Source organism: Olea europaea, chromosome 11, assembly GCF_002742605.1.
Source record: "Olea europaea var. sylvestris chromosome 11, O_europaea_v1, whole genome shotgun sequence".
NCBI lineage: Eukaryota > Viridiplantae > Streptophyta > Magnoliopsida > Lamiales > Oleaceae > Olea > Olea europaea.
The window spans coordinates 22,825,417-22,840,353 of NC_036247.1; positions in this window are offsets into that span (position 1 = coordinate 22,825,417).

Genomic DNA, 14,937 nt, shown 5'->3' on the forward strand with positions numbered 1-14,937 from the left:
AGGGGATTAAAGAATTTCAACCTATCAACCGTAAAGAGGTTCGAACTCAGTTAATTTGCCTGGTAAAATTTTGATCTTACCATTTGAGCTCGGTCTTGGACTAATAGTTGTAGGTTCCACTTATCTCAAAATCGTAAAATTTGCAAATTCTCCATTCAATGTATGAAGCAAAGGTTAAAAATTCACTAATGGAAAGGAAACATGAGCGAAATGCTTAGAATGAAAGTAGTAGTTGATCATGACTACAATGATCGATTTTAAGTCTACGCCTACTATATTTACGCGATTTTTTAACATTCAAAATAACTTTTATCAGCTAGGATTTGTAGGAATTTGTTGAGAAGCTTGGTGCCATGAAGTTTGCTGCAACCAATATACTCTTTACGATTTTCTATTATCTTGTTGTAAATTGGTTTCCATTTTGTTTAATTCCTCCATTTTTTTTTAATTTTAGAATTGCCAAAATTCAGTTAATTAGCAACCTAAGACAATAAAAAATAAATAAAGAAGTATGTTGACCCCAAAAAGTGCGCCAACAGATGCCGGTCCCACCCGTGCTTGCGTGGACGAATGTCCAACACGTTAAGACACGTGGACGGTCTAAAACGAGCGGTTCAAAGGGCGTGGGAGTAGCCCAACGACGCGGGACGGTGACGTTTGGAATCTGGTGGGTTGTTCGTAATCCGATTGTACAATAATTACCAATTGGTATTCATAAATGTATATGTAAATGTGTATAAACTTGATTTGTGTATTGCAAGTAAAATGAGGGAGAGTTGAATAAATGTAGTTCTTAGTATTGATTCTTGCATTCGCCTTTTGATATTATACAAGAGAAGTATTTATAATAGTACATATAAAATAGGAGCCCTTGGATGAAGTGGCACGTGGCCTCATCTCTTTAGTTCAAACATCTTTTCCTAGGTATGGGGCTTGACTTGCTAACTTACGGCGCATTTATTGCTTGTGCAGGGCCTCCAAGCTAGTGACAAGACTTGACATTTATGCTTATGACAAACGTTCCATCAATCATTCGAATAAGATCTGTGCAGGCGATCTCTTGGGAGAAGTGACCATGGAGGATGTTTTCTTGTGGTTCAGAGGCTCGCGCATCAGCTTTGGGGCTTCGGCCATTTGTCATGATACTTCCACTTGAGGGCATCAACTGCTCTCAACAGGTTTCAGCAACTGGCTTCGATTCGTAGGCCTCGTCAAAAAGGAGACTCGGCAGATGGACGTCGGCTCGAAGCAGTTCGGATGTAGCCTACCTCGGCATTGTGTACCATCTCTGCAGGAATGTCACGTGGATCGCCATGAGTGGGCCATTGCCCCAGGTAGATTGGCTAGGTGTGACAACACGCAACAATGGTCCCCCAAGTTCAAATATATTCATTTATGTAATGCGTGAACTTTAATGGAGTAAAAATTGAAAGAATTTTTGAATACCAAATAATAGTCCCCCAAGTCCAAGTATAGATATTTATATCATGGTTGGAGTTAGAGAAGTGTTGCTATGGGTGAGCGATGAAGTAGGCGAGGTGTTGAACTTTTGAAGATGAAGCCGAAGTGGTTTAGGAACCAAACCTGCGAAGCTTATTGCTAAATGATGAAGAGGAAGCCGAGGTGGTTGAGGAATCGAACCTGCGAGGCTTGTTGCTGAATGATGAGGAGGGAGCCGAGGTGGTTGAGGAACCGAACCTGCAAGGCTTGTTGCTAAATGATGAAGAGGAAGCCGAGGTGGTTGAGGAACCGAACCTACGAGGCTTGTTGCTGAATGATGGTGGAAGCCGAGGTCCAATGGTAATGATTGTGCCTTGATAGAATGATTTGACGTCTTGTGCTTGTTTTCGAGGAAAAGTGGCTGAACCGTTACGACTTCCAAGGCGCCTGCTGCTGTCGTATTAAAAACGCAATTATGAGGGCAGCTGGCTGGAAGAGGTGCGTAGGAGGCACGCAAGAATCTGAGGCGTAGGATTGAAAAACCCTTTGAATTCAACACCTCGGATTGGATCTGAAATTGAGGGCTCAGATTGAGTGAGATTCGATCTAATAGCCGAGGTTCGTCCTGGACCCCTATAAAATGTGAGGAAATCCTATTTTTCAGGATTTTCGAACACTTGCACTCTGATATTCTCTTAAATCTTCAAATTTTTTCGGCGTCGAGGTTGACTGTAATTTCAATTTCCGGCCAATCTCCATTTGTGTCGAATTCCCTTAGGTATTTTTTTGCAGAAAATACCATCTTACTGTCTTTTTACTGAAAAAATGGAGTCCACTTCGGGTAGGGAGCTAGTGACAGTGGCGTCTTTAAAATATGGGGTCGGTCAGATGGGGGAGTCCGAGGTGGATAGGTATGTCATGACCGAGGACCCTGTAGATTATACCCAGGAGTGGGGGGCGTCTAGGGTACCTTCGAACATGACGTGGAAGAAGTTGGGGAAACTTAGGGAGAGGTATAGTATACCCCACTCCATAGAAATGTTAGTCCTCGAGCCGAACGAGCGGGCCTGCTATCCGAGGCCCGACTGCGTGGCCGTCAGTGAATACCTATTCAAGGCAGGTATGCGTCTACCTCTGCACCCTTTTTCAGGGCGGTGCTTAGGAACTTCATGTTGTCGCCGACCCAGGTTCTGTCGAATGGGTGGAGCCAGCTGGTCGGCTTGTACTTCCTGTGGAAGGAAGTATCACTTGGGGAGGACATGCCTCTCCATGTATTTATAACCCTGTTCCAGCCTCGGGTGATTGGGTAGGAGTCTAAGGGGTGGTACTACTTCACGCCTTGGGGGGCTCACGCACCTTTTGTGGTGGGACTTCCTTCCTCTATCAAGGGGTGGAAGGAGTCTTGGTTCTGGGTACGAGGTAAGTGGCAAGCAGTGGAGGGGGACAAAGCCCTTACTTGCACCGTGCCGACCCAGTACTACGAAGCTCGTGAGTCTCCCAGACCCTACTTGTTTTCTGAAGCCAAGGTTTGAATTTGTCTAACTGTTGGGACTTCCTTTGTAGATAGTAGTACGAGGTTCGAGCTCAGCCGCGAGGAGTTTGAGGTAATAGAGGACATCTACAGGAAGCCTCTGAAACTTTGCCACTTCGACCACTTGATTGACAGGAGTCGCTATTTTCTGGACTTTGAGCTGATGGCATCCAGAGGTACGAAGCTCCCACAGTTACAATTTTCTTGTCCTTATGTTCTGACACTGATGCTGACGTAATGTATTGTGCAGATAAATTCAAGAAGAGGGAGTACCCAGCTCCAGATATGGCTTCCATCCTGAAGGCCACTTCTACTGTGAAGGCAAGGCCTCTGAAGCCGGGCTCCAGTGGGGCGAAGGAAGTCCGAGGCAGGGTTGAACGCCTGTCCAAGGACTGTACTCTGCGGGCCTCGGAGGAGGCAACACCTCAGAGGCGGGAGAAGCCAAAGGAGCGTCGGGGGAAGGAGAAGGTCCATGAGGAGACAAAAAGGAGGAAGCTGGTGCATATCTCCAGCTTGGTTGGGAAATTCGGGACCTCTGTGTCCCATGAGGCAAAACAAACTGGCGAGCCAAAGTTGCTTACAGCCGCCTCGAAGGCCATCAAAATTGAGATGGTTAGAGAGGCAGAGGCCGAGGAGGCTAGAGTAGAGGCTGCTAGACACTCTTCGGAGGCTGCCGAGGAGGAGGATACGAAGCAAAAGCCGGTCCGTGAGAAGGGGAAGTCTCCGAGCTTCTTAGCTGGGAGAGAGGAGGCACTGGCCCCGGCCTTGGTGGAGGCTCTCCCTGAAGAGATCCGAAGTGCCACTGAGAGCTTCTACAAGTTCTGGACAGAGAGGTGGCAGCTGCACGCCTCCGCTTACGATGCCACTAATCTTACAAGGGCATTGGTGAGCCAGAGCGTCAGGACTTTCGGCCTCGCGCTTGAATGCAGGGAAGCCCTTAGTGAATTTCAAACAAGGACCCAAGCCTCAGAGGGGAAGATGGCCTCCCTCGCAGAGGAGTTGAAAGCTGCTAAGGCCGAGGCTGAGGAAGCCAAGGCCCAAAAAGTTGAAGAATCGACGAAGCTTGAGTCTGCACTGGCCTAGATCGAGGCCTTAAAAAAGGAAGTATACGAGTCACAGTGCGAGGTGGCCTCCTTAACAAAGAAGGTGGAGATCTCCAATGAGCACCAAAAGGTGACTGTTGAGGCCCTGGAGAAGGCAAATCTCTCCTTGACAGGTGCTCAAGACGCTTATAAGTATCTGGAGGGCCAAATAAAGTGGTACGTGGATGATGCCTCTCATGCAAGGGAAGAGGCCCAAATTGCAGGGGAAGAGGCGGTGAAGGAATACATCGCCAACTTCCATACAACTGAGGAATATAAGAGCTTTAGTGCATACTGGAGGAACTTCGCCTATGCCGAGGTGATGGAGCGGGCGGAGGAGCTGTATCCCAACTTGGATCTGACTCAACTCAGGTCTGAATTTGTGGATGAGGTTCCTCAGACCCTAGCTGAGGAGGTGCAGGGTGATGAGGCAACTGATGCCGAAGCCCCAAGTGCTGAGGCAGAGGAAGCAACTACTGATGCCCAAGTTGCCGAAGCCCCAAGTGATGAGGCGCCTCCGCCATCTAGCCAGGCTTAGACTAGGTTTTTCTTTTCAGTACTTTGAATGTAATGGCCAGAGGCCCTCCTTTGTAATCCATTTTGAATATTAATATAATGTTTTTCTTCATTAATTGTTGTTCTTTATCCACGTTTTTGTGCCTCGTTAAACAAACGAACTGGAGGTTGATAAGAGCACGAACTAAATAACTTTTAACTGTATGAGCCTCGGATTGAAATAAGCGAACATAACTTAAGGAACTGTGTGAGCCTCGGACTTAAGCAAATGAACAACTTAAGGAGATGAACTGTGTGAGCCTCGGACTTAAGCAAATGAACAACTTAAGGAGATGAACTGTGTGAGCCTCGGACTTAAGCAAATGAACATAACTTAAGAAGATGAACTGTGTGAGCCTCGGACTTAAGCAAATGAACATAACTTAAGGAGATGAACTGTTGGAGCCTCAGACTTAAGCAAATGAACATAACTTAAGGAGATGAGCTGTGTGGGCCACGGACTTAAGCAAATGAACATAACTTAAGGAGATGAACTGTGTGAGCCTCGGACTTAAGCAAATGAACATATCTTAAGGAGATGAATTGTTGGAGCCTCAGACTGTAGCGGTGGTGGCTTCTCCCCTTAGCGTTCAGCGAGGCCAAAGGGAGGCATGTGCTAGAGCCTCGGAGTTCAAGCGAGGTGACCCAGAGGTGGGTCCCGAGCCTCTCCTCCGAGGTGACGACGCATCCCAGACATGGTGGATGGTGCAGTCATGTTGAGGCTTCTCTTCTTGGCGTTCAGCAAGGCCAAAGGGAGGCATGTGCTAGCGCCTCGGAGTTCAAGCGAGATGGCCCAGAGGTGGGTCCCGAGCCTCTCCTCCGAGGTGAAGACGCATCCCAGACATGGTGGATGGTGCAGCCATGTTGAGACTTCTCCCCTTGACGTTCAGCAAGGCCAAAGGGAGGCATGTACTAGCGCCTCGGAGTTCAAGCGAGATGGCCCAGAGGTGGGTCCCGAGCCTCTCCTCCGAGGAGAAGACGCATCCCAGACATGGGGGGTGGGGCAGCCATGTTGAGACTTCTCCCCTTGACGTTCAGCAAGGCCAAAGGGAGGCATGTACTAGCGCCTCGGAGTTCAAGCGAGGTGGCCCAGAGGTGGGTCCCGAGCCTCTCCTCCGAAGTGAAGACGCATCCCAGACATGGTGGATGGTGCAGCCATGTTGAGGCTTCTCCCCTTGGCGTTCAGCAAGGCCAAAGGGAGGCATGTGCTAGTGCCTCGGAGTTCAAGCGAGGTGGCCCAGAGGTGGGTCCCGAGCCTCTCCTCCGAGGTGAAGACGCATCCCAGACATGGTGGATGGTGCAGCCATGTTGAGGCTTCTTCCCTCGGCATTCAGTAAGGCCAAAGGGAAGGGATGTGCTAGAGCCTCGGAGTTCAAGCGAGGTGGTCCAGATGTGGGACTCGAGCCTCTCCTCCAAGGTGAGGACGCAGTACGACACGTTGATTTAACCAATGAATTTTATTGAATCATAGAAATATTACAAAGGCTGGGGAATGTCATCCAGCATGTTGATACAATTTATTGATAATAGATCCTGAGGTGCTTAATGTTCCATGGACGGAGTTGTGCCTTGCCGTCCATGTCTTCAATCCAGTAGGTGCCAGGTCGAACTTCCTCTCTGATTTTGTATGGGCCTTCCCAATTCGGGCCTAAGGAACAGGAACCAGGTTCTTTTGAAGATAGGAAGACCCTTCTGAGTACAAGGTCGTTAATTCGGAATGACTTCTTCTTGACTTTGGAGTTGAAGTACCTTGTCATTTTTCTTTGATAGGTGCCAAGTTTCAGCTGGGAGTCGTCTCTTCTCTCTTCAACGAAATCAAGGTCGAGCCTCCGAAGCTCGTCGTTAGTTACTTCGCTGAAATGAAGACGTTGTGGAGATGGAAGTCCGACCTCCACGGGGCTCATCGCCTCAGTCCCATATGCCATGAAAAAAGGGGGTCTCCCCGGTTGGGGTCCTAGTGGTGGGTCGAATCGTCCAAAGTACTTGGGACAACTCATCAACCCAAGCTCCTTTGGATACATCAAGCTTCCTTTTTAGGACGTGCTTGATGGTCTTGTTTACGGCTTCCACTTGGCCATTTGCTTGAGGGTGGTGAGGTGTGGAGAAGTACTTCTTTATGCCGAGCTCCTCACATAGTTCTCTGACCCTTTTGTTGTCAAACTGTCTGCCATTGTCTGAGACGATCGAGTAGGGAATTCCGAACCGGCAAATAATATTTTTCCATAGGAACTTGGAAGTGTTGGCTTCTGTGATTTTTGCCAATGGTTTAGCTTTGACCCACTTTGTGAAGTAATCAATGGCCACTATTGCGAAACTTGCACCTCCTCTACCCTTAGGTAGGGGACCTATGAGGTCCACGCCCCATTTTGAGAAAGGCCAAGGGCTGGAGACTGCAGTCAAGTCCTGTGATGGTTGTCTTTGCACGGGAGAGAATCGTTGGCATTTATCGCATTTTTGTACGAATTTGAGGGCGTCCCGCTTCAGGGTAGGCCAGTAGTACCCTTGCCTCAGTATTTTTTGTGCCAGAGATAGGCCTCCGGAGTGGTTGCCGCACACTTCCTCGTGGATTTCTCTTAGTATGTAGGTAGCCTCTTCTCCTCCGACGCATCGTAAGAGTGGAGAGGAGAAGCTTCTCTTGTAGAGAATGTCATCAATGAAGAGGAAGTGGGCCGACCTCCTCCTTAGCTTATAAGCCTCATTCTTGTTGGTGGGCAGCACCTGGTCCTTTAGATATGCTATGATCGGTTGCATCCAGGTGGGAGTTCCTGCGACCCACATGACATTGGGGGCCTCGATAGAAGGCAGGAGGAGGTGCTCAATAAGCACTACTGTGAGTAGCTTTGAGTCATTGCTACTAGCAAGCTTCGAGAGTGGATCCGCATGTGTGTTTTCGATGCGGGGAATCTGGATTAACTCGAACTTTTCAAAGGACGGGATGAGGTTCATCACCGTTTTCCAATAGGAGGCCATCGTTTTGTCTTTGGTTGAGAAGTTACCATTAACCTGGCTAACAACTAGCTGGGAGTCACTACTGATGAGTAGCCTCTTTACTTGCATTTCCTTGGCCAGTCTGAGGCCCGCAAGGAGTGCCTCATACTCCGCTACATTATTGGTGGCTTTGAATCCGAACCTCACCGTCGAGGTGAGCTTGTGACCCTAGGGGCTGACGAGGACAACACCGGCGCCTGAGCCGAGCTCCCCAGCTGAACCATCCACGAAGAGGCTCCACGTGGGGGCTCAATGGGTTCCATAATTGCATCCACCTCGGGTAGGTTGGCGAATTCAGCCACAAAGTCAGCTAAGGCTTGCCCCTTGATGGCTACCTTAGCCTTGAACACAAGGTTGAATTCACTTAGTTCTACTGCCCATTTCAATAGTCTTCCTGAGGCATCGGGCTTCTGGAGTACCTGCCTCAGGGGAAAATTTGTAAGTACATGGATGGTATGAGCTTGAAAGTAGGGTCTCAATTTCCTGGAAGCCGTGATTAAGGCCAGAGCGAGTTTCTCCATATCGGGGTAACGAGTTTCCGACGATAGGAGCGCTTTACTCGTATAGTAGACGGGGAGTTGGGTGGACCCTTCTTCTCGAATCAGAACCGAACTAATGGCCTCATTGGAGACGGCCAGATATAATTGCAAGATATCACCGGGCTTCGGCTTGGAGAGGAGGGAGGCCTGTCCCAGGTGCCTTTTCAGGCCTTGGAAGGCCTCTTCACATTCCTCAGTCCATTGGAATTTCTTCCCAGCCTTGAGCACTTTGAAAAATGGGAGGCACTTGTCAGTCGCTTTGGAGACGAAGCGACTAAGTGCTGCCACTTGTCCAGTTAAGCTTTGCACTTCATTTGGCTTTTGAGGAGACCTCATCTGGCACAAAGCCTCAATCTTCTCGGGGTTGGCCTCGATTCCTCATTGGTTGACCATGTACCCCAAGAATTTGCAGGAAGCCACCCCAAAGTCACATTTAAGCGGGTTGAGCTTCATCCTGTACCTTCTGAGGATTTGGAAGGTATTGTTGAGGTGTGCTATGTGGTCCTATGCTTCTAAACTCTTCACCAGCAAGTCATCCACGTAGACCTCCATTGCCTTGCCAATGAGGTCCGTAAACATTTTGTTCACGAGTCTTTGGTAGGTTGCTCCGGCGTTTTTCAACCCGAAGAGCATCATTCTATAGCAATAGAGACCTCGGTCCGTGATGAAAGAGGTGTGCTCTTCATCGGCCGGATGTATGGGGATTTGGTTGTAGCCGGAGTATGCATCCATGAAACTCAACAACTCGTGCCCGGCCGTGGAGTCTACCAATTGGTCAATCCTTGGAAGAGGAAAGCTGTCTTTCGGGCAAGCTCTATTGAGGTTGGTAAAGTCGATGCATACCCTCCATTTGCCATTGTGTTTCTTAACCAGGACTGGGTTGGAAACCCACCTCGGATAGGTGGCCTCCCTGATGAAGCCATTTTGGATGAGCTTCCGAACCTCTTCCTTCAGGGCCTCATACCTCTTAGGTTTGAGGGCTCTCCTTTTTTATCTATGCGGGGCAACCTTAGGATCAATTTTCAAGTGGTGGCAGCTGACCTTGGGGTCAATGCCCACCATGTCCTCATGCCTCCAAGCAAAGATGTCAAGGTTCTTGCCTAGGAAGTCCTTAATCTTTTCTCTCAAAATGTTGGATAGGCCTTTGCCTACCTTCAGGACCTTGGAAAGGTCTCGGGGGTCGGCCGAGAAGCTCTCAAGTTTCTCTACGGGGGATGCTTGAGACTCATGTTCCATTGTGCGGGGGTCAATCTCATCAATGATTAGCACCTCCGGATTAAGCGGCATGTCAATCATATCAACATCTTCTTGTTCAGTGGGACCGTCACCTGGGACATCCGCCATGACCACATCAGCCATGATCACGTGGACGTCCCGGGGCTCTACCTTCTTAATGGAGTTTAGATAGCACTCTCTCACCGTTGCCACCCCATTTTCTGTCGGGAATTTCATGCATAGGTGGTGGATGGAAGTGACTGCTCCCAATCCTTCAGGGCTAGTCTGTCCAAGACTCCGTGGTAAGCCGACCAGCTGTCAATTATGAGGAATTCCATGAAGTTCATCGTAGTTTGAAGAGACTCTCCCATCTCCACTGCCAGTGTTATCTTTCCCCTCGGAGTGATGCTATCTCCGGTAAATCTGTACAATGGAGTGGTGGTGGGCGTCAACTGATGGTCCAATATCATTTTGTCAAAGGCGGACCCAAATAGGATGTTGACGGAGCTGCCGTTGTCGACTAGCATTCGTTTGAGCCCATTCTGGGCTATGACAGCCCTCACCACAAGCGCATCGCAATGGGGGTAATGAACTCCTTCGGCGTCTTCCTGGGTGAAGACAATGGGTGGTACTTGGTTTCTTCGGGAGCTATTTTCCACAATGTAACTCGTCAAAGGGGGTGTTTAGCCTCCCGAGCATAATTTCTTTTGGCGTTTCGTGTTTCACCACCAACATAAGGGCCTCCAAATATGGTATCCACCTCGGGGACAGGGGCCTCATCTTGAGAGTGCCGATTTCTTCGGTGCCTACGTCCTTCCCTGGGCCTCTCTGCATCATGCTCCCTTCGTCGTGGGGATTCATCCCTTTGACGGGGAGCGGCCTCCTCACGCCCACGTCGGTTGTCGTGCCTGGGCGGGGGCCTGTTCGCCTGGGGCGAATCATGTCTGTCTCTGGCGGGTTCCTACCGGGAGCGGTGTGCATAGTCTCTGCAATCCGCGGTGTCATGCCCGTAGGACCTGTGATGCGAACAGTATCCTGGGAGGTTCGGATTGGACCTATTTCTAGATACAAAGCCTCGGCCTCGGCCTCTCCCTTTGCAGGGTCCCTGCTGGGCCTGTGTCTGATATGGGTCAGCAATTGGGTTGACATCCTCATATGCCAAGGTAGGAACCGCGTTCAGAGTTGTGGTGGCCAGTGCTTGTCCAGAGTTCTCATTTCCGGTTTGTTTCAGCTGGTAGTCCATAAGGTGGGAGGTCGAACCCCTACCTCGCTGCCTTTGAGGAGGTGGGAGGCCTCTGCTTGCCTTGTTCCTATGCTCAATCAATTCTTCATTGATTATCTCCCTTCTCATCATCTCTAGTAGGGCGTCATAGGTGGTGGGGTCTTGATTCTGCACATCCCTCCAGAATAGGGTGTTCATGTTCAGGCCTCCCCTCAATGCAGATAGTGCTTCTCTATCGGTGACTTGTACGCAGTAAGTCATCTCGTCGGTAAAGCGTGATAGGAAGCTCTTTAGGGACTCCCCATGTGCCTGTCTCATGTCTTAGAGACACTGGATGGGGAAGACGCTGGATGGGGACCTTTCCTTCCTTGCTCACTGCGAATCGCTTCAAGAATGTCGTCTTGAACTTGGGCCAGCTTCGGATGCTCCCAGGTGGCAACCTGCTATACCAGATTTCAGCCGCTCCACTGAGGGTTAAGTGGAAAACCCTGCACTTCACGGCTGGGATGGCACCCCTCAGGCTCATGTGAGTTTTGTAAGCGTTGAGGTGCTTCTCCGGGTCGCCTCTCCCGTCATACTTTGGTATTTTTGGCATGACGTAGTGGCTCGGGACCTGGGCATTCCTTAGTTCTCTTGAGAATGGCAGGTTCTCATCATCATCGTCCAAGTCACAGGATCTCTGCTGCTCATCAGAATCGTAGTCATCGACCTTGTACCTTGGTTGTTGGCGAGAGGGTCCGGGCCGGTTCCTAGCCTCTTTCTCCCTCCTTTGCGGGGCAGCACGGGGGGCATTTTCATGCCTTTTCTCTGGCTGCTGGGGCATTGGTGGTGGAGGCTGTGGCCTCGTCCGAGGCTGCTGTTGACCGAGCCTCGATTTGATGGGGCTGATTCTGTCAAAAACACTGCCAGCTCTCCTATATCTTGGATCTTACTTATATGGAGGTGGAAAATCATCGTGACTCATTTGGGCCTCGGTAGGTCGACCAGAAGCATAGTTGGAGAAAATGTCGACTCCCACTTCCCTCTCGAACGGGCTTCCACCCCAGCCATAGTCTGGCGAGGCAGCCTTATGACTCTGAACCTCGTCCTCTTGCTGATAGTGCCTGTGGGGGGCGTATGGAGGAATGGGGAAGCCTCCCTGGCCTTGCATTTGGGCCATGAGGGAGTTTTGGTTGGCAATATCCCTCATGTTGGCTGCCATGGTAGCCATTTCTCTTGATAGTCGTGCTGTCGTACGCATTCCACTTCTCCTTTGGTGGTGGTGGAGCCTCGGCCGAGCTGCTGGGGCAGCAGGCTGGGGAGGCACATTCGTGCTTTCCCTTACCCTCTTGGGGGGAGTATCTTCGTTAGAACTCATTTTTCTTTTATCAAACTCTGATTTGTCCAAGTGATAGGGGTTCCTCCTGTTCTTTTTCAAGAACAAATCCTTTTTCAAGGGGGGTTACCCAAATGTTTTTCAGTAAGCTTTTACCACAAGGTTGCTCGTGGTTATGGTATGGTTTCCCATAGACGGCGCCAATCTGTTGACCCCAAAAAGTGCGCCAACAGATGCCGATCCCACCCGCGCTTGCGTGGGCGAATGTCCAACACGCTAAGACACGTGGACGGTCTAAAACGAGCGGTTCAAAGGGCGTGGGAGTAGCCCAACGACGTGGGACGGTGACGTTCGGAATCCGACGGGTTGTTCGTAATCCGATTGTACAATAATTACCAACCGGTGTTCATAAATGTATATGTAAATGTGTATAAACTCGATTTATGTATTGCAAGTAAAATGAGAGAGAGTTGAGTAAATGTAGTTCTTAGTATTGATTCTTGCATTCGCCTTTTGATATTACACAAGGGAAGTATTTATAATGGTACATATGAAATGGGAGCCCTTGGATGAAGTGGCACGTGGCCTCATCTCTTTAGTTCAAACATCTTTTCCTAGGTATGGGGCTTGATTTGCTAGCTTACGGCGCATTTATTGCTTGTGCAGGGCCTCCATACTAGTGACAAAACTTGACCTTTATGCTTATGACAAACGTTCCATCAATCATTCGAATAAGATCTGTGCAGGCGATCTCTTGGGAAAAGTGACCATGGAGGATGTTTCCTTGTGGTTCAGAGACTCGCGCATCAGCTTCGGGGCTTCGGCCAGTTGTCATGATACTTTCACTTGAGGGCCTCAGCTGCTCTCAACAGGTTCCAGCAACCTGACTTCGGTTTGTAGGCCTCGGTCAAAAAGGAGCCTCGGCAGATGGACGTCGGCTCGAAGCAATTCGGATGTAGCCCACCTCGACATTGTGTGCCACCTCGGCAGGAATGCCATGTGGATCGCCATGAGTGGGCTAGTGTCCCAGGTAGGTTGGCTAGGTGTGACAACACGCAACAAAGTATATAATTTATTTTTCATTCTATTGGCACCCTGATTTTGTAAAATATTTCAAACGAGACCTGGACAAGTTTCCTAATTACCAATACATAATTACGTATGGTATTTATATTGATATTGGTAAGCCACTAAAATTTACTCGACATTTATGCAATATTTTTGAGATGATCAAAGAGAGCGAATAAGCCAAGGATACTAGGGGATTCCCTTCTTCCGCCTTACTTTTTATTTATTTGTTGCGGTATTAATGTCCCTAAAATCAAAAAGAGAAGAATCTTAATTTAGCATCCAGGTCGAAATATGGCTTTAAATTCCCTTAGTCCCGTCAATAAACAATTTTTTCTTATGGCCCGAATCGTAAAAGCACTTTGATCTCATATTTCGGAGAAAGTAAGTGGCTCAATGCCTCAATCCATCCGAGGAGAATTCGAGAAAGAATTCCACATCTCCTTTTTTATTCCCAAGTCCTAACAAGATGCATTTCAAGGCTTCAAAAAACAAAACTTAGAGAAAGAGAAAACATCATATCTTCTTCTGCCAATAATAAGAAATAATGTAAGACCATTTCCAAGTTTAGTACCCTCGACAACAATTCATTGGTAGCTACGAGTACTGCGAACGTTGTTGCAGCACTCGTAGAGATTCGAGAGAATAGTACCGGAACCATTTTTAAGATCTCTAGTCTCACGATTCCATAGTATGGACTATACTACCAAACGGACTCTTGTTCCGACCCTATTAGGTGGAACTTTTGGTGTTTAAAATGTTAATTATAAATCAAACACGTTTTAAAACTCTACTTCCCACCTCATTTTATTAGAGTTTCAATTCATTAAAACAGAGGATGGAGGTTTATCGTATTGTGAAACTATTATACTACATATATTCAACCCCTTGTTTGATAACCATTATTTGAATTTTAATTTTTTTTTTCATTTTCTACATACTTATTTTTAATCATACTTCACACGATAAAATATTCTACATATATACCCAAAATTATTCTTTTTTTTAATCATATTCTTTTAAAAATCACTATTCAAATTGTTACTTTTTTCAAATAATAGTTGTGAAACAAGGTTTCAATGTCGACGCTCTTCGATAAGATAGATATACTTGTTTGTACATGTTGAAAAATAATAGGAAATAATAGTGTTACCGTAATTTATATTTGGCCAGAGTAACGATGTTTGGATGGTTTTTAACGGTCGAAGCAAGAGTTCGACTCTTTCTCCTTAAAATGATAATGCTCCGCATTGGTACTAACGGTATTGCAGCACTCGTTTCCCAAAATACAACGACCTCATCTTGTAATAGTAGTACTCCAAATTACAAGACCCGACGAACCCGTAAAGTTTAGATCTCTCCACACACACTAGATGACTGAAATGCACGAAAAGTAATTTTCGAGGACTGAATTATAAAAACAGAAATTATGCAAGGACAAAGGGATAATTTCGTGAGAGTAGAAAATCAATTCTGATTTTTGGAATGAATAAAAACTGGGGTATGGGGGCCTATTTATAGATGTTGAAAGGTTGTGTCCCAACGGACACAACTGTCAAAAAGTTGTGTCCAAAAGACACAAACGATTTGGACAGTCAACCGTCACTTGGACAATCAACCCGTTAAATTCTAGAAGCACCGTACCACGTGTCACACACAGAAAATTCGGGGAAGGAAAAAAAATTAATAACATAAAATATATTATTATTATAATAATAAAATAATATAATTAAATATTATTTTACCAAAAAATATATATCAGCTTGGCCCAAGCCCAAGCTCACGACCCACGACCCGTGACCCGTGACCCGTGACCGTGCCGTGCCGAGCCAAGCCGAGCCGGCCGGTCGGACGGACGGCGACGGTGGCGCCCGCGTGTGGGCTTTGGTTTAACCTACTAGCATGTAGGTTCTCTCCCCCTCAAAGACTATTGGTACCCTTTGGAGCCCAAACCCAAGTCCCAAACTTGAGCTATATAAGGT